The sequence below is a fragment of the Ochotona curzoniae genome, unplaced genomic scaffold, assembly GCF_017591425.1.
Source record: "Ochotona curzoniae isolate NIBS_2020 unplaced genomic scaffold, NIBS_Ocur_1.0 scaffold_2683, whole genome shotgun sequence".
In the NCBI taxonomy this organism is placed as follows: Eukaryota; Metazoa; Chordata; class Mammalia; order Lagomorpha; family Ochotonidae; genus Ochotona; species Ochotona curzoniae.
Window position 1 is genome coordinate 5687294 of NW_024467100.1, and position 24493 is coordinate 5711786.

At 47.8% G+C, this 24493-nt stretch overlaps 7 non-coding genes across 7 annotated transcripts; 3 read left to right on the forward strand and 4 right to left on the reverse strand.

The window, feature by feature from the left end:
• Positions 1-14747: 14747 nt before the first annotated feature.
• Positions 14748-14818, forward strand: TRNAG-GCC. Its single transcript has one exon. It is a non-coding gene; the product is annotated as a tRNA-Gly (tRNA).
• An 856-nt stretch (positions 14819-15674) lies between these two features.
• TRNAE-CUC lies at positions 15675-15746 on the reverse strand. The gene has a single exon. It is a non-coding gene; the product is annotated as a tRNA-Glu (tRNA).
• A 262-nt stretch (positions 15747-16008) lies between these two features.
• Positions 16009-16080, reverse strand: TRNAG-UCC. The gene has a single exon. It is a non-coding gene; the product is annotated as a tRNA-Gly (tRNA).
• Positions 16081-17110: 1030 nt separating this feature from the next.
• Positions 17111-17193, forward strand: TRNAL-CAG. The gene has a single exon. It is a non-coding gene; the product is annotated as a tRNA-Leu (tRNA).
• Positions 17194-21651: 4458 nt separating this feature from the next.
• TRNAE-CUC lies at positions 21652-21723 on the forward strand. Its single transcript has one exon. It is a non-coding gene; the product is annotated as a tRNA-Glu (tRNA).
• Positions 21724-22223: 500 nt separating this feature from the next.
• Positions 22224-22294, reverse strand: TRNAG-GCC. Its single transcript has one exon. It is a non-coding gene; the product is annotated as a tRNA-Gly (tRNA).
• Positions 22295-23426: 1132 nt separating this feature from the next.
• Positions 23427-23509, reverse strand: TRNAL-CAG. Its single transcript has one exon. It is a non-coding gene; the product is annotated as a tRNA-Leu (tRNA).
• Positions 23510-24493: the final 984 nt, after the last annotated feature.

The window sequence follows — 24493 nt, forward strand, 5'->3', positions numbered from 1 at the left end:
TAATCCATGGGGGTTACCACTTTCTCAGACCCTGGAGAGAAAGAACTGGGGGTGAAGGTTAATGGTCCCTTGGTGAAAGGATCACCAACGCAATGGGGTAGGGCTAGCAAGGAAAGGGCAGTAGCTCCTCACCTGCACCCAGATACTGCCAGGGCTGTGCTGAGCCCCAGCAGCTCAGGGCAGCTCAGAGCCCTCAGAGCCCTCAGAGCCCTCAGAGGCTATGGCCCTTGGCTGGTCTGTGGGTCTGGTGGCCCAGGTGGGTCCCAGAGCTTGTAAGCAGTAGAGGTTCAGGAAGTGGTAAAGTTGTTAACCTACTCCCTCCTTCAGAACATATCCACACCCTTCCCCCTTCTCCTCTCCTTCCCTTCCCCCTCCATCCCCTCCACTACCCTCGCCAGTCAGGAGCCATACACAAAATCCAGTCCCTCTGCTTGATGGAGCTACTCCCTCGGGAAATCCTGACGGTTGTGCAGGTGTTACTGTCTTGGAGAAGTCCAGGGGGTGAGAAGCAGACAGGTGAGTGACATGATGCTTAACTGGATGGAGAGGGGGCAGGGCCTGGCACAGTTGCAGGGACCAGTGTGAGACCACTTCCTGCTAATGTCCTTCCCACTCTGAGATTATATAAGTGTTGATCTCAGGGTTTGTTTGGTGCCTGGTGGAGTTAATGATGCTCCCTCTCCGACTGCTTTCCCAGGCCACAAGTAGGGAGCTGGATGGGAAGTAGAACTGCTGGTATTAGATCTGATGCCAATCCGGGATCTTGTGGATGCAAGGTGAGGACTTTAGCCACTACACCCTCCTCAACTGCTTTCCCAGGCCATAAGCAGGAAGCTGGATGGGAAGTTGAGTAGCCAGTATTAGAACTCGTGCTCATATGGAATCCTGGTGGATGCAAGGCAAGGACTTTAGCCACTAGGTTACTGCACCAAACCCAAGAAATGAATCTCAAAACAAAAACAAAAACAAACAAACAAAAAACAGTGAACAATGAGCAGGAATGAGAGGGGTCAGACCAGAAATGGATACTGAAAATTCTTTGCTCAGGCTCTTAGGCCCTCAAGGCTGTGGAAGTTCCCAATGGGGAAGGTAAGTGTACATCAGCTCCCTGGTCACTTCTCAGTTCTCCAAGTGGTTTCCCCTTGTGCCTGGGGGTACAAGGCAGTCGCTTTGGCTTCCTTCCTCTGACTTCTTTTTCCTGTCTGTGGCTCCCAGTGAGGGAGCAGTCACAGGGTGCAGGCTGATGAGTGAGATAGGGCTGGAGATTGGGCAGGAGAAGAGATTGGGTAGAACAGGAGAGGAATAGCAGCTGTCACTGACACACCTTCCATTCACAGGAGCACGCCTGGGGAGGCAATAGTGACCTTAGTATTTGAGGTTATTGAGTTCCAAGTGGGAGTGGAGGTGTCAGGTGATACACAATTAGAAACACCTTGAGCATCAAGAGCAATGGACACTGATTCCATTGTTTGGTGCATAGTGTTTAAAAACAAACAAAAAAAAATGTAGCACAATTTCAAGATTTCTTACCACCTGTGGTGATTAAAAACTTAAACATTAGCTCTACAAAGGAAATTCCACTGCTCGTGTTTTCCACACACAAAAGAATCAAAATTTGCAGAAACTCAAAAGCTACTGCGAAGTCTCAGCGACTGAAACGCTGCTGCTTGCGACTCCTGCACCCCAAGTTTGAGCACCAGTCTCAAAGCTCTTAACCCCCCCGGGTTCTGCAAGGCTCTCCCATAAGGGACACAGGAACTTAGCCACTAGGCCAAGTGCTCCCCGCGACCCTGAGTTTTTAATTCCAATCAAAGATAATTTCTATTCTACTAATGCAAGTGAAGCTCGGCACAAGTGCTCGTGTAACATCCGTTCCCTCATGTGTCCTGGATCTTCATGTTGCCAGGAGCTCTTCCAGAAACCTGTTTCCTCTTAGTTCCTTATCTTTAGCCTGCCGTCTCTGCCCCTCCTGTTTTTACTAGCATAGACTCAACATGTGGTCAGAGACGTTGCTAGTTGATTCCTACAATTTCTTTCTCCCTTGCTTGGATTTTGATGCTGTTGCCAGCCTCAGTTTCATTTCCCTGAAGTCAGTCATTCTAGAAGAATTAGTGATTTTTAATTTCGCTTTTGCATTTCTGTTGGGTCTCAAGGTCACTCCAGCCCTCCCTCCTGACTCTACCATCCCATGGCTGTCTCTGCTGACACTGGTGGCCACAGGAAAAATCAGATATTAGCAGGGACCCCCACCATCCTCTTGTACACAGTAACTTTCCTCACTGCTTGGGGACATTTACACAAGACTACTCAACCAGCAACAGCACCACTTTTGTATTTGTGTTGAGTGACTCACACTCAGAAACTTAGAAGAGCAGAGCTTTCTCTGTGGCGTGAGGGGAATCAGGAATGCACAGATCCTGAATCGGTGCTCCAAAGAAACTCAGATGGCCCTTGTCTTTCAAAGGGATGGGGAGGCTGCGGACAAAGGAAATTCCCAAGTCCCGTGGAAAGGAAGGGACCACAATGCCGAGAAGAGCCTAGGCTTCTACTGTGCATCACCAGGCTACATGTGATAGACTCGCAGTGGGTGTGAAGCTCCTTGGCTATTGTGACAGTTATTCAGCTGCAATATCCAATGAAAGCATTAATGGTTTTGCAGGTCTGGCCCACTTTAAAGTTAGCCTCCCTGATGCTCAGTGCAGGAGTGAACTTTTCCTATAGTTTCTTTTTGGTTTTTCCTCCCTGCCCCTCTCTGCCCTCCCCAGTATATGCGCTACAGAATAATGCATTCCCAAGGAGTGTTCTTTTATGTGCATGAAGCCATAGGACCCTAAGGATCTCTGACTCCATTTTGTAGCGCCACTTAAAGACTGCTTTTTATTCTATTCCGTTCTGGATTTCACCTTTACAAATGCACTCAACTGCCACAGTCAGAGGAGATCTTCTTTATTTAGGTCCCAGGCACTTCTGTCCTGCCCCAGCAATCCGTTAATCAGCGCTCAAGAAGAAACGGATGATGGGAATCTGACATTGACAAGATCTGCTATAAACTGACCCAAGACCCATCTTGCTTCTTTTTGCCTCTGAACGCTTGCACTCCAGCCTTCCTGCTCCGGAGAGCTATGTGCTAATGGGCCTCTTCTCTGGTTCCTCACACTCCTGCTGTCTCCGGGCAAAGACATACCTCATCCCTCCTGGCTCACCACCCAATTAGGATGCCAACCACCATCAGCCATCTCTTTATACCCACTCTTGAAGATTCATCCCAGAAAGCAGTCTGCTTAGATGTGACCTAAGCTCTTAGTTCTCTGTGACATTGTCAGCTTGTGGAAGACTGGACACTCCCATCCTGGGAATCAGCACTGAACAGAAAGTAGATCCTGGAGCCTGCCCTGGGTAAAATGGGAAATGAGTGAGTGTGTACAAGCATTGCTTTCTTGGATACAAGAATATAGTTGTCAGGACCAGACAGAATTCTTAAAGAGTGACTGTGGTATTACAAAAGAACAGACAACTAGATCAATGAAGTGAAACTGATTCAAATAAATGCAGATCCATTGACAAAGAAGCAAATGCAACATAATGAAGAAAACAATCTTTGTAAAACCACAGTGCTGGAACAGTTGGAGATACGCTGATACAAAGGTGCAGGTAAGGCCAAGCATTTGGCTTAGTGGTTAAAACATCAGTTAAGATAAACATCAGTTAAGATGCCCACATTTCGTATTGCAGTGTCAAGGTTTGAGTCCTGGCTCTGCTCCAAACACCAACTCCTTGCTAATGTGTACCCTGTGAAGTAATAGGTAATAGCTCCGGCAATCGAGTTCCTGCCACCCATCTGGGAGACCCAGATTGATTTCCAAGCTCTCACAGAGCAGTGATCCTGCTCTGATCATTGCAAGCAGCTGGGAAAGTAAAATAATGGATAGGATTGATCGATCTCTGTTTGTGTTATTCTGCCTTTAAATAATGAAAAGCAAAACAATTTTTTAGCATTTTAACATTTTTCTTGTTTATTGGTTTATTTATTTATTTTTATTTTACTTCTTTTTATTATTATCATTTTATGAAACAGTTTCAGAGGCCCTGGGATTTCCCTTTTCCTCTCCCCAACCCCCTCCCTCCTCACTGAGTTCCCCTATATCATTACTATAGTATAGTTCTTCACACAGTCATATGCACATCATTGCGGGCATGGACAATGGCAGAGAGTTCAGCATCCTATTGTCAGGATATAATAAACAGTTTCATTGGGAGTCCATCTTTGTCTGGAAGTAGAGATGCATACTGCATTGTATCATCACATCTGGATATGACAGTCTCCATTTCACAGTTACTGTACATTCCCTTAAATGAAAAGCCACAAAACAAAATCCACAATAGGAAGAAAAAAAAGAAATTAACAACACCATGAAGTAAATAAACTACTGAATGACTAATGAGTCATTGAAAAAATGAAAAAAAAAGTCAAGAACGTTCTTGAAAGAAATGATGGTACTGTATGATCTGAGTCATTGAAGAATTTGATCAGAAGAAAGTGTTTTGAAGAGACGAAACTAACAAAAAAAAATCAAAATCTTTTTTTAAAAAGATTTATTTATTTATTGGAAAGTGAGATATACAGAGAGGAGGAGAGACAGAGAGGAAGATCTTCTGTCCAGCCGGTGCTATGCAGATCCGAAACCAGGATCCAGGAACTTCCTTCGGGTCTCCCACGGGGGTGCAGGGTCCCAAAGCTTTGGGCCATCCTCAACTGCTTTCCCAGGCCACAGGCAGGGAGCTGGATGGGAAGTGGAGCTGCCGGGATTAGAACCGGTGTCCATATGGGATCCCGGTGCTTTCAAGGTGAGGACTTTAGCCGCTAGGCCAAGCCTTCAGGTCCAAAATCAAAATCTTTGAGATATAGTTTCTGCTGATCTTGTTGGTGAAATGCATCTCTGGTAGGCAACAAATAGATGGGTTTTGCCTTTTTAATCCAGTCTACTAATCTACAACGTTTTATTGATGAGTTTAAGCCATTTACATTCAGGGTTAATATAATGGGTGGTAATTTGGCCCTGTCATTTTATCAAAGGGTTGTTCATTGATTTAGTCTTCTATTCTTATTTTACTAGGATGTTCTTTGCATTTGCCTTTGGTTTTGGTGGGCACTATTCTTTTTCTCTGTCAAGAGAACATCTTTAAATATCATTTGTAGAGCAGGTTTGGAAGAGGCATATTCTTGTAAGTTTTCTTTACTATGAAAGAATTTTATTTCATTTTCAAAGACAAAGGAAAGCTTTGCTGGGTACGTTATCCTGGGCTGACAATTTTTTGCTTTTAGAATCTGGAATATGTAGCTCCATTCTCTTCTGGCCTGTAGAGTTTCCTGTGACAGGTCTCCTGTGAGCTTAATTGGCATCCCTTTATATGTCAATTATTTTTTTTTTCACGTGCACGTTTAAGGATCTTTATAGTTGATTGAAGAGAGCTTGATGATCATGTGTCTTGGTGAAGATGGCTTTTGGTCAAGTCTATTGGGAGTTCTGTGCCCCTCCTGGTTGTTGTTTCCCAATTATTTCTCTAGATTTGGGAAATTTTTCCCTTATTATTTTATTAAATATATTTGTAAACCCAGTTTCTCTTTTTGCACCTTCTCTTTTTGCACCTTCTGGTTCTCCCATAAATCTTATATTTGGCCGTTTGATAGTGTCTTTCAATTCTTGAATAATTTTTTTAGCTTGATCCAGCTCTGCTTCCAGCTTTTTGTTAGTTTTCCCCCGTGACAGGAAATATCTTCTAATTTTGAGATTTTTTCCTTTTGCCTCCTTCATTCTTTTTTGGAGACTCTCCTCTGTACTTTTAATTTGCTCCACTTCATTTCTGATATCAGCTTTCATTTGATTCATTTCTACTGTGACATATTCCTTAAATTCCTTCAATGCCTGCTTTATGTGCTTCTCATTGTTGATAAGAAGTTTTATAACCAGCTTTTTGAAATCTGTATCCTCCATTTTCTCGATGTCTTCCTCAGTTAATTGTGAGGTTAGCAAAGGGTTTTGCTGCTTTGCAGGTGTCAGGACCCAGGGATAGATGGGGGCCAGTCATTTGATGAAATTTTAGAGACACTAATGTGGGGAAGACTATTCTGAGGGTATTACTTGAGTAGTTTTAATAGTTCTGAGTTGTTTTTTACTTCATTGCACTAAGGTTGAGAAAATTCTTCCAAGGTCTGTTGGCTGACCAGGTCCACTGTAGTGCATCCATAGGCCCAGACACTTACTGCAAAGCTTTACCAGGAGAGTTGTCCAACCTGCTCTGCTTTCTATCTTCTGATTTTGCTTGCTGCCCTCTGCTGGCTGTCATGTCCACTGTGTGCTTCTGGCCATGTTGTTCATTGCATGGGCATCAGCAACTGAGGAGGCCCAGTTCTGATACATGCATTCCAAAGTGAGATCATATATGTTGTGACACCTATTATTGCCTGAGACCTGAGGCAGGCAGTGTTGTGTAATCACTCCCCCTTCTAAACCCCCTAAAAGCCCAAGCTGAGGAGGGGCTTGCTCTCCCTTTGGGTGTCTCCTGTGCACTCTTGCTCTTCAGCTTCCCCTGGACAGACCCCGAGGACAGAAGATAGCAATCTCTGAAATTTTAGAGACACTAATGTATCTAAAAGAATAATCCCTTATCCTTTTCCTTTCTGGCCCACTGTCCCTGAACATGGCCCAAGTGGTCTATATTCCTCACCCTTTGAATAAATCTATTTTTAAAAGCTGTGTTGGTGCCTATTCTTAAAATGCTTTTTTTAAATTTTTATTTTAAAGATTTATTTTTATTATTTTTTCATTGGAAAGGCGGATATACAGAGAGGAGAGACAGAGAGGAAGATCTTCCGTCCGATGATACTATGCCGATCCAAAGCCAGGAGCATCTTCTGGGTCTCCCACGGGGGTGCAGGGTCCCAAAGCTTTGGGCCGTCCTCGACTGCTTTCCCAGGCCACAGGCAGGGAGCTGGAAGGGAAGCGGGGGTGCCGGGATTAGAACCGGCGCCCATATGGGATCCCGGGCATGCAAGGCGAGGTGCGCCACCGCGCCGGGCCCTAAAATGCTTTTTAAGGGCCCAGTATAATGGCTCAACAGCTAAATCCTCACCTTGCAATCACCAGGATCCTATATGGGCTCCCATTTGTGTCCTAGCTGCTCTACTTCCCATCCAGCTCCTTGTTTAAGGTCTAGGAAAGCAGCAGAGGATGGCCCAAAGCCTTGGGTCCCTGTACCCACATGGGTACACCAGAAAGAGGCTCCTGATTCCTGGCTTCAAATTGGCTTAGCTCTGGCCATTGTGGCCATTTGGGGAGTGAACCAGCAGATGCAGGATTCTTCTCTCTGTATCTTCCTCTCTCTGTAAATCTGATCTGCCTTTCCAGTAAAAATAAATACAATTTAAAAAAAAAAAAGATGACCCAGTGCTTAGGTTCCTGTACCCATATGGGAGATTTGGAAGCTGTGGGTTCTTAGTCAAGTCCCAGCTATTGTGGCCATTTAAAAAAAAAAGTTTTTTTTTTTTTTTAAAGTAAGAGCCAAGAGCCTAAGAAATATGTATTAGAGCAAAAACCCCAATACTGAAGGAAGTAACTGATGAATAAACTCCCACTCTGAAGTCAATGCTTTGCATAGTTTAGGGAATTTTCATTCTAAAACAGTGCTGGAGAAGACAATTTTTTTTTCTTTCATTTTACTAGGAACACAGAGAGGAGGAGGGGAAGGAAATCTTGCATCCAATGTTACAATCCCAAATGCCTTCAACAGCTTCAGCTCAGCCAGCCTCCCTGGGACCCTGGATCTCAGTCAGGGTCTCCCACATGGGTTCTAGAGACCCAAGTACTTGAGCTGTCATCTGTTGCCTCCCAAAGTTTGACATGAAGACACAGATTCCCAAACATGAAACTATCAACTTGTCTAGTGATGCTAGAGCTTGACCTGCAGAGACCCTCAAGTCAGGGCTTCCATCACTCGTTTTTCTCTTCTCTGCCCAGGTCTCCTTCTTCTTTGGAGTTAGTAGCCGACTGTAGTGCCTGGGATGGCTTGTTCAGGAGGAAGTGGCTGTCACCAGGAAACCCTAAGGAAAACTAAAAAGCAATGCCAGGAGTCCACTAAGACAGTGGTCAAGACACTATTAGGAAGAGAAACAGAAGGAAACCAGACAGATGAAAGAGAACAGCTTTTTAGTCACGTGGCTGGACTCCGAGATGAGCATGTGCAGACTTGGGAGCATCTGATTTTACAGCAGTCATTGTTATTCCCAAGGGGACAGCACACACCACTCCCACCCCACCTCTCCCCGGAAGCCAACTAGGTAACTAGACTCTCCTAGCCTTTCAATGACCATAATGGTAAGGGCTATATTTCCATGCCAGGTCTGCATGTTGGGCTTCAGTCATGAATTTTCTCATGTAGTCTTCACAGTAATATTGTGAGATCAGTGCTAGCAGGATCTATATTTTGCAGATGAAATGACAGAGCCTAGAAAAATGACTAACACTTGGATACCCGCCAAGTCACATTTTGACAGTAGAGTGTACCGGTAGGTAGTCAGAATCACCTCTCTGTTGGAATGAGAAAGTGAGGATTCTCTTTAGAAGTGTACAAAATGCTTGATTTTGCCCAGAGGTACTTTCAGCAAGACAACAGTGCCTTCCCAGCCTTCCGAGTTTCTAGCTTACTGTGAGAATGGAGACATGTTAGCAGTCAGGCCCTTTGGGTGGCTTTTTGTTTTAGCAAGAGCAAGCTAGTCAGCATTGCAGTTGCAGTCTTCTGATAGACACTGTTCCTGCCCTGTTATTCTGTTCAACCGATGTATGCTTAAAAGTCATCACTTCCACTAGTTTCATGAGTCTTTCTTGGAAACTCTCATCCTGATGCTATGGCAGATTTCTATCTTTAAGATCTTTTAAAAAGTTGCTTTGGGGCCCGGCACGGTGGCGCAAGTGGTTAAGGTTCTCGCCTTGCACGCCCGGGATCCCATATGGGCGCTGGTTCTATCCCAGCAGCCCCGCTTCCCTTCCAGCTCCATGCCTGTGGCCCGGGAGAGCAGTCGAGGACGGCCCAAAGCTTTGGGACCCTGCACCCGCGTGGGAGACCTGGAAGAGTCTCCTGGCTTCAGATCGGCATAGCATCGGCCGTTGCGCTCACTTGGGGAGTGAATCATCGGACGGAAGATCTTCCTCTCTGTATATCCGCCTTTCCAATGAAAAAATAATAAAAATAAATCTTTTTTTAAAAAAAGTTGCTTTGATCACTGAAATAGTCTGCATGAAAAATCTTTCAGGTGAGACAAGATCCAGGGTTTGTCTTTTCGGGTAAAATTTCTCAGAGCAGCACAGCTGTGTTGTAATGTATATTTTGCTGTGTTATGTTTTTTTTTTTAAAGATGTATTTGTTTTTATTGGAAAGGCAGCTTTACAGAGAGAAGGAGAGACAAAAAGAGAAAAGATCTTCCATCCGCTGGTTCACTTCACAAATGGCTGCAATAGCCAGAGCTGAGCTGATCTAGTCCGATCTAAAGTCAGGAGCCAGGAGCTTCTTCTGGGTCTCCCACACAAGTTCAGGGTCCCAAGCCTTTGGGTCATCTTCTATTGCTTTCCCAGACCACAAGCAGAGAACTGAATGGGAAGTGGAGCAGCCATAACATGAACTAGAGCCCATATGGGATCCCAGCACTTGAAGGGGAAGATTTACCAATTGAGTCACTGCACTGGGCCTCTGTCAATGTTCTCTATTTTTGCACAGGAGTCAGCAAGGAAGGCGGCTTAGTGCTGTAACATATGCCCAGGGTCGAACCATATGTCTGAGTTTCCCTGATGTCAGCAATCAAATGCCAAGGTCTAGTTGGTGAGTCCTGTAAGAGGCCTCACCTGGGAAGTCCTCAGATCTGACTCTTGTGTGTACCAGCTGGTGTAGGAGTCAGGCTAATGCAGGTACTGGTGGTTACAGCTGCCTGGTCAGTCCTGCCCCCAAACCCTAATTTTCATGTATGCCAACAGGTGTTGTGACCTAGCCTGGCCTGGCCTTCCCCATCCCAGCTTTCACGTGCTGCAGCCTAGTTGAGGCAACTCCAAAGAATCCCACCCGGCTGGCCCCAACCCCTGTTCTCATGCTTGCCTGCAAGTGCCCTGTCCTGACCTAGGGAGGTCTTCTGGACAACCCCATCTGATCCACTCCATCCCAGCTTCCCTAATTAGCTGTAGGTGTAGTGGCCTGGTGTGTGGAAACCCTTAGAAGTCACTTTATACATGTCAAACAAGTCCTTCATGCTACCAGTGAAGCTTGGTGGGTTCCTCCCACAGCTTGGTATAGAAATAAAAAGCCAGGAAACAAGTACAAGTGAAACAGAATCTTTATTCAAAGCAAAGCAGTAGGAAAGCCCTGCCCCACAAGAGGAGTGTCCAATTGGACACTGGATTTAGGGGAAACAGCTTGGGCTTTTTAAACACTATTTCTCTTCTCATAATAATGCTCATAGGAAGGGGCATAGGGGAACCCAAGCATCTGGGCTGATAAAGAGGTGTTTTGAATGTCCTATTCCTGGAACATTGCCTGCACCTTTCCACTCCCTAGATCTGGGTAGCAGAAGCAGAGGAAAACTCCCTTCACCTTGGTTGTCTTAACAACTCCAAGAAATTGCTTTACACAATCAGTTCATCTAGTATGTACAGACGGTAAACTGTGAGATAAAGTCCAAGAAGTGGGCACCCTCTCTCCTCCAAGGCCCTGGACAGGGTCTCACTCAGCGGTCCTCATTCTGACTTGTCCCTAGTCCTCTTTCCTCAGTAATGCTTTGCCCCGACCCTGGCAGGACACATCAGCCACAGGCAATGATAGCCTTGGCTGGCATGTGCCCTTATTGGTGGGGCAGGGGTAACATTTAAGGCCAAGGACGACGACAGCATGGAGTACAGGAGCCACACTGACCCCACCAGCCTCAGCAATCCTGAGCAGCTGGACGTGACCGCTGGTCAGTGTGGGGAGGCCTGGGAAGGCCTGGGAGGAGTCGCAGAGATGACGCCTGCTTCCAGGGCAGCAATGGGCAGGGTGGGGCTGGGGAAGCTTCCTTGGGAACTGCAGAGATAGCCAGTCCGTATGAGAGAAGTGAAAGGAAATCTCCAGTCGGGAAAACCCTTCTGCTTTTACAGAAGAGATGAAAAGCAGTAATGGATCAGTTCTAGCCCTGCAAACGGCAAGCATACAAGCATATGAGTTCTTTTAAGGCATCAGTGTCAGTTTCTTCATCTGCTCAGCTGGGATACTGACACCTCTCACAGGATTCTGGCATGGGCTGGTGCTTTCCAGACCTCTGCAGCCCTTCTGCACGCTCTCATGGTGTTCCAGGCACTTCTTGTTCTCTTCCACCAGGCTGTGGACAACCTGAGTGAACCTTGCGTCTTAAGTGTTTCCAGCGGTTGAGACAAGACAGAGCTTCATAAACATTTGTTGATCAGACCAGTGCTTTTTGCAAACTTCTGGCAAGGAGTAGGTCCTCAATAAAGAAAATCTACCATGGGATTATACTCCTCTTCCTGTTGACATACCCCACTGCCCTGGGAACAGTAGCCTAACCTTGACTAAACTGAACTGAGAATTAAATAATCAAGTGTTTGTATAGACGGGTGAGAGGAAGCTGAGATGATTGAACCACAGTTCAGCAGCCAACATTGCCATCAGAAAGCTGCGAATCCTGCCCAACTGGGACCAGTTGGAGACCCCTGTGCTTAAGCAGTGATGAGGCCTCATTGTTACCTTTCTGATGTGAGATATAGACCCCTAACTGAACGTGGGAGGGAGGTAACATACACAACTTTGTGCTCCTCCTTTTGAATACATACCACTCTTTCTAGACCGTCCCTGGCATTTCATTAAGTATGCACACCTGCTCCAGAAGCAGGCATCATAAAACCTGGCACCCCTGGCTGTTTAGGAAGCTGGGGAAATACTTGAATGGCAATAATTTTCACAAAAGAAAGAAGGGAAGTAGCAGTATAGAAACAAAAAACATATGAAGACCAACACTTCGAACAGCCAATTAAGATGCCACTTGCTATACCCACATCCCATATCAGAGTGCCTGGGTTTTGCTCCTAGCTCTGCTTCCCCAAGTTGTTTCCATGGGGGCACCACCCCTCATATGGAAGACCTGCAGTGAGAGCCAAGCCTTTGGCTTCAGCCTGGCCCACGTCCCACTTTGGACATTTGGTGAGTGACCCAACAGATGGGTATTTTTTTGTCTTTATCTGTGTCCATCCTTCTGTCTCTCAAATAATTTAAAATATATGGAGCAGACAGAAAACAAATAGCCAGATATGACTTACACCTAACTAAATGACTGATCATAGTATGTTTAAATAGACAATACACTGGAGGAATCTGGAGCCCTAGAACTCAAACTGGACCTTCCACATGGATGGCAGGGACTCAAGTGCTTAAGCTACCATGTACTCATTGGAGGTGGAGGTGTTCTCATTTGGAACGGGGACACCTCAAGTGGCATGTTAATACAACATCAGCTATCTGTCCCATAAATTTTTCTGCCTCCATTTTTTACATTTTTTTCAAGCACCCTCATATAAAGAAAAACAGGTATATAAGACATATACTGCCATGTCCTCTACCAGTTTTTTTTAAAAAAGATTAATTTTATTTTCGTTTGAACAGCAGAGTTACACAGGGAGAAGGAGAGAGAGAGAGAGATATTTTTTTTTCCATCAGCTGAAACAACCAAGAGCTGAGTTGACCCAAAGCCAGAAGCCAGAAGATAAGAGCTTCTTCCAGGTCTCTCACCTGGGTGCAAGGGTCCAAGAATCTGAGCCATCCTCCACTGTTTCCCCAGACCATAACCAGGGAGCTGGATCAAAGGCAGAGCATCAAGGACATGAACCAGCATTCATATGAGATGCTGGCACCGCTAGCTAAAGATTAGCCTCCTACACCGTGGTGCCACCCCCTTTCCAAATTCTGATGTTTTTATGTAATCGGATTTTCATTACAATAAAAAACATAAATCAATATCTGCAAAACTGGATTAAAACTACGGATACGTTTAATCCACATGTTGGATAAAAGCTAGATACAAAAGAGAATTCATGGTATGTGTTCATTTGTATGAAAATTCAAGAACTGATAGATTGTGATAGATAGCAAAATAGTGGCTAATATTGGAGGGGATATTCCGTGAAAAGACGTAGCAGAAAGCCTTGGAGGATGATGGAAGTATTCAGTGTCTTCATTGCAGCGTGGTTGTGCAGGTGTACACATTTGCAAAAAAGAAAAAGCTCATCAAGCTGCAAGTTTACTACTAGCTCATTTAAAATCAAAAGATCTCAAATAAAAACGAATTCCTTAAAAATGGGGAATATGCATATCTTGTCATTCAGCAATCTCCCTTCTGTAAATTTATTCGCTAGCTATTTTGGCATATTTTCAAAATGATATATGTCAAGGTTATTCACCACAACATTATTTGTAATAGCAGAAGAAGGGAAACAATCTAAATGTTCATTCATAGAAGAATAATGAAATGCATTATGAACGTCTGTACAATGGATTATCACGTAGTCAAAAACAATCATGTTCAATTGAAAAGTGAAGATACAGAAAATGATACAGTATAATACTAGTTATAGAAAAGGAAAGTAAAAATGTAGCTATTGGGGCATGTAATATTTTCAGGATAAACAAAAAGTAGATATGGATACTGCTGGGAAGCAGGGAACAGAATTAGTAGCAACGTTCACCTGCACTTGTGGTGTGAACTTAGAAATACACAAAGCAGTCACTCATCTTTTTAAGGTAAAAAACTAACACCCAGTAAAGAATTAAGAGCCCAGCTTAACTTGTCAGGTGGAAAAAAAAATAACACATAACTCATAAAAAGAAAAAAGAACTCCCCAAATGGGAGAAGTAACAACTCCGGATAGGTTCCCAAAGACGCCTCCCACGACGTTTGTGCTACACTTCAGAGGCGCATGCTGAAAGAAAGAGTGCACCAATCACAAGGCAGAGACTTAGCAGAGTCCTTGAACAAACTCTGTCGCTTCTGCCAAGACAAAGTCACAACAGATTTATACATCGTGTATACATTTATACATTACAGAATTGGACTTTATTGGTAATTCGTGAGACCTGGGAAGCACAGTTTCATGAAGTGGTGGAGCGCTTCCACCAAACAGTAGCAGAGTAAGGGTGAGGACGGTAAGGAAACCACAGACTACAGAACAAAACAGCTACCAGAAGTCTGGTCAGGTGACAGAGATGTCTTCTAGAGATTTCATTATAAAAACACAACCAGTTACTGTCTTGCAGCTCAATGATGAGAAGTCCAAGGTCGGGTTGCAGGATTCCCTGCTCCTCCTCGTAGAGGAATCAAACCCTGGTATGCCACATAGCAGGGGGGGTTACTCACCACTATTCTAACGAGGAAGTTGTAATAAGAACGATTCTTGTCTTTCCTAGAAGTATTAGAACTGGCCCTGTTTTCACTGCTCTCAAGCCGCAGTCAGCCCTTCCATTCTGCCCACATAACCAACTGAACTAAGTCTAGTCTCTATCTTATCTTCCCTTTCCTCCTTCGTCTTGTCTTTTCTCTCTCTCACCTTGTGTGCCCCTGAGTAAACTAAGCCTGTTTCATTTGCTCATTAGCTCCCTTCTCCATTGCCAGGTGATTTTTGGCCAGGAAATGGCAAATGGTAACAGCTTTACTATCTTCCTTCACTAGTGCATGGGTGGTTCAGTGGTAGAATTCTCGCCTGCCACGCGGGAGGCCCGGGTTCGATTCCCGGCCCATGCAGTTTGTGAGGGTCCTTCTGTTTTGGAGCCTTCTAGCTCTTGCTTGACACCTGTCCCGTCACAGCAGCATCTTCCCTTGCCATCCTATAGCTGCCACCACAATGACATGACCGCATCACATACCTACTTCAAGTAGAGCCTCCGGTGAGAACAAGCAGCCAGTCACAACACCCCTGCCACCCCGTCGCTCCACACCTGGCGGTGCCCTCAGCTTCCCACGGCCCTGTCGAGCCCGAGCTGTGCCCTAAGCAGATCATGATGAGCTTTGCCCGTGAGGGGGCCTTGGCATACACAAGGAGATGCCATCCAGTAGCACATGGACAGAAGGGATGCAGGATGCACAACCATGCAGAGAGTGAGTCTGTGCGGCCGAAACAGGGACCTCATGGATCCGCTTCTCACCCTTCAGAGTGTCCACTGTGAAACGCGGAAATGTGTGCCAGTGTGATGGGTGGGGGATGTGCACAGGGGACAGTGACCAGTCTGTTGTAGTGGTGGTATGCTGATGTGTGTGCCAAGTATTTGAGTGGGCTAGTCAAACAGGGCTGGTCTGGGTGGGTTGGGTGTGTGTCTGCTGGTAACAGTGGTGTACAGTAATCACGTGTGTGTGTTGGCAAATGAGTGTAGTACTTGTGAGAGTTGACATTGGGAATGTGGTGCTGGCCACAAAAGGAGGAAGATTGCACCAAACAAAAGCTGAAGCCGGTTACCTGTGAGAGCTGTGAATCAAAGACTAAAGAGCTGCAGGTGAAGATTGAGAAAAAGAGAACAGGAAACTTGGAGGAAGAGGCAGATGGGTAGGGATAGAGGACATGTCACAGAAACGAACTGGTTGGGTGCGGGAGAAAAGAAATGACTTCCCTGACCGGGAATCGAACCCGGGCCGCGGCGGTGAGAGCGCCGAATCCTAACCACTAGACCACCAGGGAGACACAAAACACACAACACTCCCTCTCATACTGCTGCTGCTGATGATGCAAACAAGTGCAAGCAAACTCAGCCAAAAGCGCCAGGCCAGATAGGACAAGCCTGCCTTTGTTACCACGCAACACACGCCGCCAGCGGCCCCTACAGGCCCCACCTCACAGTGGCCCTCAAAGCGCTTGGCTGCTCTGCCCTGCACGCGGGCAGACGCCCAAACAGAAGCCAAATTGGACACGGGCTATTTATTTAAAAGTAAATACAAAACTGTGCGTTGGCCGGGAATCGAACCCGGGTCAACTGCTTGGAAGGCAGCTATGCTCACCACTATACCACCAACGCAACACACTTTAATGTGCATCATATCATTTTGCCACTTTCGAATTTGTAAATGTGGCTGACTAGTCACAGCCTTATTCCCACCACCCATAAGGAGCACCAAAGATTTTACCGTCCTGTCCACTAACTCCCGGCGCCCAGTTCCCGCACGTCCACACGCAGGTCCCATCTCTGCCTGTCTGCTCGCCCGTCTCCGGGGACCCTGTCGCTGTCGGCACTAACTGAGCGGAGAGATTCGGATACAGCGCGCTCCCGAGACACGCGTCCTGCCTCGCTTTGCTCGCCACAGCCGCTCTCCACCATAGGTCCTGCTAGGCGACTGTCCACGCTCATAGGAACCCCCACTCGTCCGCCCCGTGGGTCTCACGGGGGTCATGCTTTCACCCTTTTGGGGAAGGCGGCACAGCAGGTACTGGCCAGGGGGCCAAGCTCCCAAAGTGGAGAGCCGGTTGCGACCTCGCCGCCAGGCGCCCCCGGTGGTCTGAGTTGACTCGGAGACCTCCAGGTGGTGGACCTGACAGCCCGAGTGGGACTGCCTCCGGGTGGGGGAATCGAACACACTTAATAGGTGGAGATATCACTATCGTATCAAGGACGGTGGCCGCTCAGCCTGAATCCCTCTGCGCCTGCCATGGCTGGCCTTACCGTCTGCAGAAACGTACAGGCTCGTGCCCAAATTCGCCGCCAGTCCCCTCTGTCACGGCCCGCGCTGCCCAGCAGGGCACCCTCCTACCCCACTCTGACCACCACCCGCAGACCTGATGCCGCACTACGACCGCCTCCCGCAGCGTGGAAGTAACCACCAAAAGCTCTCTGTCTACCGCCTCCCAAGCGGGCATAGCCGGGGAGATGAAGAGCAGCGAGCAAGCCCGCGGGACTCGCAGGAGGACGCTGCGTTGGCTATGCGCGACCCGGGCGCACGTTGCTCTGGAAAGGCGCAATGGAGATCCGCCAGGTGCAAGTTGAATCCAGGCTGCCAAATGCGGACGCGTGCCAGGGATCGGCTTTAGCGTGGGTTCCTAAACACACGTGTGTCAGGATGGCCGAGCGGTCTAAGGCGCTGCGTTCAGGTCGCAGTCTCCCCTGGAGGCGTGAGTTCGAATCCTACTCCTGACAAGGCTGCTTTTTTGCACTGGCCTCGCATCCCAACGACCACCGCCGGCCCACTCCCTCTCACCCCTGCCGCATGTAACACATAGCAAGCCCCTCACTCAGGCCTCACCCCAGGTCTTCACTTCGTGTTATCCTCTCCACGCTATCCCCCACATCCAACACCCGTGACCCTCCTCCTCGATTACTCTCAGCCACATCTTCCCCACTCCCACCCCCACACTAAAGCTCTGTTCCAAGAGCTCTTTCACCTAAGAAGTCAGGCATGGGCCTGAGTATGTGCAAGGAGCCCAAGCGCCCAAAGGAAGGAATCCTGTGGTCTGGAATGTCGGAGAAGCACGGAGCCTTGCAGAAATTTACTGTCAGGTGGGCGCTGGTTCCCGCTCGGCAGTGTCGGGTTGACGTAGAAAGAGGTACCCCAAGGAGTGACAGAAGAAGCGCCTCCAGTTACAGTTTTCAGTGTGGGGAAAATAGGGGCTCTCTGTCCAAAATAAGAAGCCCCAAAGTCTGTTTTTTCCTGGGTGTTTATCATCAACAGTGAGGCAAGTCATCAGTCATCTATAACAGTTTCCTGAAAAGAGGGATCTTGTGATGAAGTTTAGACATAGTGAAACAAGAAACAGTGGGGGTTGTGATGTGTACCAGAACACATTCAGAACAGGGTTATAGCTGATTACTGAAATGTTTAATGTGATAATCCCAGTGTGGGAAAATCTTGAGGGGGACTGTGACTATTAGCTATGGCTCACTAGATGTGTTACTGAAGCCCACAGCAATTACTTAACTGCTTCAGCACACATCCCACGTGACCTTGGCCATTGTCTGCTCGGTGGACTTGACTGACTACTTCCACAGCTCAGCCAAGCATTCCCTAGCAGAATACAGGAGCTGTGGTGGTCCCCACAGGTGGCTCCCAGGCTTGGGTAAGGCCAACCCACAGAGGCTGTTAGGTCCGGTAACACTGTGCTGACACAGCCCACAATATCCTCCATCGGGTACAAGAAATGCAAGATTCAGCTTTGCAAAAACTGCAGTCTCAACCCAGGCTAGGATCCGATTTCCATGCAATTTTCATCCTTCATTAACTCCCGACAGCATGCTTACAGTTACTGCTGAAAACGTTTTCTTGCGGAATCATAAGGATCTATCTCCCTGGTCCAGCAGTTTGTTCTGGTCATAGGTTCCTACGTGAGCCCTAAGAAAAGCGTGCTCTTTCCGCCCCCATCAGCTCCTGCAGCTGCGGAAGAGTCTCTGAGAGAATCCCAGCTTCTACACCGCGCCACCCCGGCCTCTCGCCCACGCCCCTCGCCCCGTGCCTGTCCCCGCGGGTGGTCACGTTCTCTTCCTGCTACCCTGGGGCCCCTGGATTCTTCCCCTTAGAGCATCTCGCTGCCCGCAAGTGGCCTGCCTCTCCACGGACGGTGCAGACACTGCAGGCGGGGTGGAGGCCACAAGCTGCAGGGACTGTCCCGGGCGGTAGCCATCATAACCCTGGGAGTGCGTGCCATCGCCCCGCCAACGTTTCGTCTCCTCCAACACGCAAACACGCATACACGCATACACACACACACACTCCGAGGGACACACTACATTCCCCTGTGCTACTAAGCACAGCAGCGCAGCCCTCCAAGGCCACTGGAACTTGCTCCCACACAAAATTCAGGAGCCCACTAAGGGCACTTGGGCCTGGGTACCGGGATGCTTGCTGGCTCCGTGCACCTGCCCTCCTTGCGATCTAAGGGTACACCTTGTCCTGGCTTGGTTCCCCTCCTGGCTTCCTCTGGCTTTAGATTTGCTGTTTGCCTGGGTCCTGGACTGCCTAGAATGTGTAACAGTTTCTTGCTTGCTTGCCCGTCTTTGGAGAGAGTTGCCCAGCTTGTCAAAAGCCATCACTTTAGTAGGAGCGCGGTTGTCAGAACGTCAACGTTGTGACAGAAACACTTGACCTGAAGCGACAGGACACGCCTGCTAATCTGCTGCTTCAGGCAGCGTGTGTGTCTTTTGACGCGTAATTTAAGCGCTGAAATTTAATTTTTACTATTTAGGTTTCAAACATTACCAAAATCATCAGGATCTGTATGAAGTGGAGTATCAGAAATCCTCCATCCGTTGATTTACTCTCCAAGTGACCACAACGGCTGGAGCTGTGTTGATCCAAAGCCAGGAGCCAGGATCCTCTTCCCGGTCTCCCACGTGGGTGCAGAGTTCCCAGGCTTTGGGCCGTCCTGGACTGCCTTCCTGGATTTTGGCTATTCTGCCAAGAGGTGATAGTGCATTGTGGTTTTGATTTGCATTTCCCTAATGGCTGGTAATGCTGAGCTTTTAAAAAACATATGTTTGTGGAAAGCAATCAAGAACATCTCAAAATCTTGGGGCCCTGCAGCCGCGCAGGAGATCTGGAAGAAATCTGGAAGGACTCCTGGCTTCTAATCGGCGCTGCTCTGGCCATTGCCCTCACTGAAATGAATCATCAGATGGAAGATCTTCCTCTCTGTATCTGATTTTCCAATCAAAATCTTATATCTATATCGATCTATATAACCTTATATATAATAATTATAATTTCTCTAATATAGATAATATAGATATAATAATCTATATAGATAGGTGTAGATAGATAGATATAAGATATATAACTATAGATAAAGAATACATATATAAAATCATATAAATATATATGCTGGCCACTTGTATTTCTTCTTTTGATAACTATATATTGAAGTTCTAGGCCATTTTCAGCTGGACTGGGTTGTTTCTCTGTTGCTGAGTTTTATAATTCACTGATATATTCTAGGTATTAATCCATTGCCAGAAAGGTAGGTTACAAATATTTGTTTCCCCTTCATGCTGCCTGTCCCTTCACTCCATCAGTTGGCATACAGAAGCATTCAGTTTGATACGATCCCATTTGTTTTGCTTTTGTTGCTTGTGCTTTGGGGGGTCTTGTCCACACAGTCAGCCCCGACAGCAATTTCTTGGAGGTTTCCTCTACATTTTCTTTCAGTAACTTCACAGTTGGACTTAGATGTGTTTTGAATGTATTTTTACATTTGGTAAGAGGGATAGATTTAATTCCGTTCTTCTTCATAAATGCATCCTATTTTATAGCATCGCTTATTGAGGAGGTTACCCTCATGGCACTCTATGCTCTAAGCATTTTTGTTCAAAATCAGTTGCCTATATGTATGCAGATTAGTTTCTGGGCTCTTGGTTTTGTTCCACTGGCTTATGGAGCAATTTCCATATGCCAATAGCATAAAATTGCTGCAGTTTTATAATACACTTTGAAGTCAGGGGTTGTGCTGCCTCCAGCTCAGTTTTTCTTGCTTAGGATCACCTTGGCTATTCTGGGTCTTCTGTCATTCCATATGTATTTTACAATTGTTTTTCTAATTCTGTGAAGAATGTAATTGATGTTTTGATAGGGATTCCGTTGAATCTGTAGAGTGCGTTGTTTTGTTTTGTTTTGCATATTGACCAGTTTGAGCTAAAGAAAATGGAAGGGCCTTAAAATCAGGTTCCCAGTCAATGCCCCCTCTAGCCTTTCTTGTTCCTCTCTCCCCAAGGAGCAGGTGGAAGTCTTTTTGGAATTTCTCTTATCTGTGGTAAAACCAAATTGCAAAAGGGAACTCAATTGCCTTCTATGACTTCTCTGAAATCTCACTGTCTCAGAAACAAGGACTGAAGCCTGTAGCTGTAGCGGCTTGATGTGCATTACAAAATAATGTTTGTCTCGTTCATTCATGTCACAAATAGACTGTCTCCAGACTTTTTATTCCACTTATAGTAATTTACACGCCCTTACAATGTCAGACTTCCTCATTCTTCCCCCTTCTCTGTTGGAAGAGACGCCTGTAAATTTTTAAATCATGTTAAGCAAGTGGCTAATCACGCTCCTGGGAACTTCCCCCTTTACCTGTTAATAAATATCTGTGCCCTATCTTGTATTTTATGATCAGTCTTGTTGGAAAATTGAAGTTGGAGTTTTCTCCAACTAGTCAAGCTTGAAGCCTCAATAAGTTGTCTGAGGTCAGTAACGCTTTTCTGCTTATTGTGATCCTGTCTCCCAGTTGCACTTCTACTTTGAGCTGGAGTCAAGTGGATATGGATCTTTAAATGTGTTGCGTTGGTGGTATAGTGGTGAGCATAGCTGCCTTCCAAGCAGTTGACCCGGGTTCGATTGTATTTAAACACAGTTGTATTTATTTTTAAATAAATAGCCCGTGTCCAATTTGGCTTCTGTTTGGGCATCTGCCCGCGTGCAGGGCAGAGCAGCCAAGCGCTTTGAGGGCCACTGTGAGGTGGGGCCTGTAGGGGCCGCTGGCGGCGTGTGTTTCGTGGTGACAAAGGCAGGCTTGTCCTATCTGGCCTGGCGCTTTTGGCTGAGTTTGCTTGCACTTGTTTGCATCAGCAGCAGCAGCAGCAGCAGCAGTATGAGAGGGAGTGTTATGTGTTTTTTTCGACTCCCTGGTGGTCTAGTGGTTAGGATTCGGCGCTCTCACCGCCGCGGCCCGGGTTCGATTCCCGGTCAGGGAAATTGTTTTTTCTTTGGGACTTTGTTACCTAACACCTTTTTTTTGCTTTTGTAGCTGACTTTGCTCCCTCAATCACGAACCACCCAAATTATTGCCCGTCTGCCTCCACCTGCACCATTCTGTCCTTTTCACTTCGCTGGTCATCTCCAGCCTAGATTTTTCTTTCCACGCATCTCACCGACACCTGCTCCTGTCCACTACACCTCTACTCTCTCTACACTGCTCAATGAGAGCACCTCACACCTTTTGGCTTTCATATGTGCACATCTTCAAGAGGAGAGTCCAGGGTCACAGGTGTGAGGGCCGGTCCTGGAGAGGGGGCATCTGGGCACCTGTGCTTAACCATTAATTTTTAAATGAGTCTGAGGCTATGCAAAAGAGTGGGGTGACCAGCAGAGTCTGAGATAAGTGTTGGAAGGGAATACAGAGACCTAGTTTGGTGGTGAGGGAAGCCCCAGTGCCACTGGAGGTGGTGGTGAGGTACAGGTCAAAAGCTGTGGTTGCATGGGCCGGGAATCGAACCCGGGCCTCCCGCGTGGCAGGCGAGAATTCTACCACTGAACCACCCATGCGATGCTACGGCCCTCCCAAAGATATTTAATTGTGTCCAGCCCGGCTGCAGACAGAGATTCCATCTCAGTGTGTAGCCCCCCCCACTCATGGAGCAGGGCATGGACGTGCAAGTAGGAGCCCTCCACTCACATCCAGGGCCTGGGCTTGTTGCCGAACAGCATGAGGGGGTGGGGGAGCGAGCAGAGAAAGAGGCACGAGTTCATTCCGTGTTGTGGGTTCGTTGCCGTCCAGGGCCCCATGACTGAGGGGTGCAAGAGAAAAGAGGACGGCCTGGAGACATAGCCCCGGCGAGAGCATGGACTGCTGGTGGACTTTGTTCGGAGGGGAAAGGCCATTGAGGTCTCCAAGCTGGAGAGTGGCTGAGAGGAGCATCGGGGAGGAGCCCGCCCGATGCTGTACTGGGTGAACGCTTCCTGGGTGCGTGGGGATGCGTGTCGCTCAGGCCGTCCCTGGGAGACATACTGTGACAGCTGGTAACGGGCACTAGGGCTCCTGCCGAGCCCGGGAACTATCCAGGGCAACCTTGTCTTTACGACGTGTGACCTCGAAGCTGCCCATGAAGAGACAGGCCGCGGGCGGACAGCGAGAGGCTCCAAGGGGAAGAAGTCCGGGGGCTCCAGGGTGGCAGGACGGGGACCACGACCTCCCGAGGGGTCAGACAGAGGCGAGAGGCCCGGTCCAGCTGCGGTGACCAGCTGCGGTGACCAGCTGCGGGGGCTGGAGGACTAGCTTCGCTGCGGTGCGGTGGGAATCTATGACAACTGAGTTGGGAGGCGAAGGGTGATCGCCTGGCTGAAGGTGCAATAGAGCGGGGAGAGTGAAGAGGAGGAACACAGCGCTGGACGAGGTCGAGGGGCTCGTGTGGGCTGGGCGGCGTTGTGCTGATGGCCACAGTGAGAGGGTGCCCGGGTCGGGGTAGGCGAGTCTGCAGAAGGGGGTCTGTAGAGGGGGTCTCTAAGAGCGGATAGCAAAGGTGGGATGCGTTGCAGCAGTGCAGCTGCTGGCAGAAACCTGGAATGTGAGCACTTGGCCCAGAGAACCGCAGGTAACTCGGAGTGGAGATGGGGGGTGTCCAGGTCAACTGCAATCCCAGGTGAGTGCACTGGGGCAGTTAAGAAAAAGATCCAAGTCTGTCAGGAGTGGGATTCGAACCCACGCCTCCAGGGGAGACTGCGACCTGAACGCAGCGCCTTAGACCGCTCGGCCATCCTGACAGATAGTCGGTGAGAACAACCATACTTCCTGGACCAGTGCACGACGGCCAGAGCCTTGGTCTGAGGTGCTGCCTGGAAGCTGAGCTGGGCCACTTTCCCCCGAAGGTCAGCATTTCTGGCTGGCCGGGACTCGGCTGGCCGCCCTGGCTCGTGTGAACGCCGCGGGCCGTGATCGGGGACACCAGCAGCACCTGCGGCTGTCCAACCCCAGCCCACTATCACCTCTGCTCACCACCATTCCCCGGTCCTCCTCTCCGTCCTCTTTGGCCTCCTCCTCCTCTTCTGCGCTTTCCTCCTGATCTGCTTCCTCTTATTGTTTCTCCCTCTACCCAACTCCCCACCCCCAGCTTCTTTCCTCTTCCTTCCCTTGCTTCTCCTCCTCTGTAAATCAGAACGCAGTCTTCAACCTTTCAAAGAAAATTAGTTTATTATTAAGCAGGACAGCAATAATCTCACGGGAGAGTGCCCTGAGGGGAAGGGAACTGGATTTTTATGGTAAAAAAAAAAAAATATATATATATATATATAAATCATGCTGCATGCATAGGAGCAGAGCGGTCACTGGTAGCAGGCTGTTAGCTAAAAAAGCAATAACATCTAGGCAGACAAAGCGAAAGTTACCGAGGTCAGCATGACCTAAAACAATCACATTAAATAGGCCAGAGGCTCGCAGCTTTCCAAGAGCCTCACCTGGACTGGCACTTTTGCAAAGTTCATGGTTGATCCTGTCACCGTTGTCTGTCTTAGCTGATCCATACCATCCTCCTCTCCTCATTCTTTCTCTTCCTCCCTCTCTCCCTCCTCTACCTCCTCTCTCTCTTCATCAAGGTGGTTAGGTCCATGCCCTTGGACCAGGATATTTTGCGTCCCTGGGCCGGGGTGTTGAGTGGAATTGATGGGTGCGTGGGCTGCCACGGAGAGGGCTGCGGTGGTTTTCTGTCGCTGCAAAGGCTGGAGTTCTGCCTAGAAGAGCAGTGGCTGGTC